Below are 2,286 nucleotides of genomic sequence, written 5' to 3' on the forward strand. Positions count from 1 at the left end.
CCAGAATGCTGTTTTCGGCTCATATAAGCAGTAAAGTGCATTGCAGATTTAAACTTTCTACATTTTTTTACAAAACTCCAGTCATTAAACTCATTGCTTCTTAAAGAATAAGTTAATTGAATTAATTGGCTAATTAGTGAATCAGAGTGGCTGACAAATGCTTTCTAAGATGTCCAGACTTGACAACTTCATATGCTGCTTCTCATAAAGAAATTTCCCTACTCTAATAGCTGGTCTAGTCTAACATTTCACTCTCTTGCCAGGAAACATTTGCAAGCAAATAATGTCCTTATTTTCAGCCTATTGGAGCAACATTGAAAGCTGTAGAGAACACAGTCATGGGAGAAAGTAGTTCCAAAGGGACATGCTGCGTTATGGGACACCACTGATAAAACTGATCAGTCAAACCAAAGCTCCCCTGTCATGCATCTGGCACTCAATCTGCAAAAGAAGATCTCATGTTGGAATAAACAGGAGCTACACTTCCCTCACCAGCATTAGCTTTGAGAAATAAATTGCAGGGGTATTCACTTCATTCCAGACCCAGATTACATTTTTCATGTGTCATGGGTGTAGAAGAAAAGTATTTACTAATCAAAAATTAATGTGAGAACCTTCTTTACTGTTGGGTTGTGTGTGGGCCTGCGTAAGGGTGTTGTCTTTAAAAGCAAATTTTTATGCCAGGTTGCTCCTTCTCCTCTGATAAGGTAGACTTTAAACTCATTTATTATCCACGTGGATTTCCAAGGAAAACACAGCTCTTGGAGCAGCAGATATTTTGTGGAGCAAAAGATTCAGAAGTGATCAAGTGAAAGTGATCAGGTGAAACACAGAGAAAGAAATCAGTCTTCAGCAGGCAGGAAGTTCTAATCTAACTGTTCAAAAAATGTATATAATCAGAGGTTTATTTAATGTAATATTCATTTATATCTTGTAAGATAGATAACTTTTTTTTGTCGTTCCAGACAATAACTGTGCAACCACAAATATATATATAAGTAAGGCAGGTAGCAGGGAATAAGTAGGAAGCAGTGAATGAAGAGAATGTGCATTTTATAAGTAAGACTATCCTAAAATAATAGTCTTTCAAACTGAAATATTACAGAATAAGAACAGCATGATTCCATTTGCAAAATCTACATAGAGTTACTTGAAATCTTTGCTTGTGACTGATAAGGTTAATAAAACCAACACATATGTCAAGTCTTTGTGCAGTGTGCCTTGATGCCTTTCTCCCACACAAAGTACAGCAGTTCAGCAATAATTCATGCCTTCATTTTAATATATACGTAACATAAGAATCACTTCATTGAGTCTAACCACAGGCCATGCTCATGTGTTACAGCCCATCCATGAGTTGTCTAGACAAGAGCACAAATGATGGGGTGGCATGGTCTGGTGAGAGTATTGTGCTATTCAGTACAGTAGAGCTGAGGGGTTTATTGACCATGAAGAAACACACAATAACATTATGGTACCTATGAGAGAACTGAGTTTGTTCAGCCTGGAAAAGAGCGGGTTTAGGGGTGACCTAATTGCAGCTTCCAGTATCTAAAGGGAACTTATAGGAAAGATGGGGCAAGATTATTTACAAGAGCATGTAGTGACACAACAAAGGAGAATGGCTTCAAACTGACAGGATAGGTTTAGACTAGATAATAGAGAAAAATTCTTTACTGTGAGTGTGGTGAGGCACTGGAACAGGTTGCTCAGAGAAGTTGTGGATGCCCCATCCCTAGAAGTGTTCAAGGCCAGGTTGGATGGGGCTCTGAGCAACATGGTCTAGTGAAAGGTGTCCCTGCCCATGGCAGGGGGCTTGGAACTAGATGATCTTTAAGGTCCCTTTCAATTCAAACCAGTGTATGATTCTATGATCCTATGATTCTATGTTAATAGCAGACAAATTTAACATAGATAATATGAAATGCTACACAGGGAAAAACACAATCACTGTTCCACTGGCCATGACAGGTCCCCAAGGGGCTGTTCACATGAAAATACTATCACAGTACAGAACCTGAACAGAAAATTTAGAAATTAATTAGGGAAACAAATAATAACCAAAGGGTGAAGTATAACAGTGCCACGCCACCACCACCACAGCACATCCAGGTTTTGAGTAACACTTCAACATGTGGAGCACTCTAGTGCTCCGGGACTAGAGGCAGTAATGAGGGATTGGGAGGGGGAGCAGGAGCTCACAGCTTGTCCGGAGGAGGGCAACGAAGCTGGTGAAGGGTCTGGAGCACAGATACTATGAAAAGTAGCTGAGGGGGTTGGGGTTGT

General features: G+C 39.9%; 1 protein-coding gene across 1 annotated transcript in view; it reads right to left on the reverse strand.

Moving 5' to 3' along the window:
• The window catches only part of RAB9A (RAB9A, member RAS oncogene family), a 394,770-nt gene that overhangs the window by 179,992 nt on the left and 212,492 nt on the right, over nucleotides 1-2,286 (reverse strand). The window lies entirely within an intron of this gene.

Source organism: Manacus candei, unplaced genomic scaffold (genome assembly GCF_025592945.1).
Source record: "Manacus candei isolate 608988 ecotype Guabito, Panama unplaced genomic scaffold, ASM2559294v1 h1tg000041l, whole genome shotgun sequence".
In the NCBI taxonomy this organism is placed as follows: Eukaryota; Metazoa; Chordata; class Aves; order Passeriformes; family Pipridae; genus Manacus; species Manacus candei.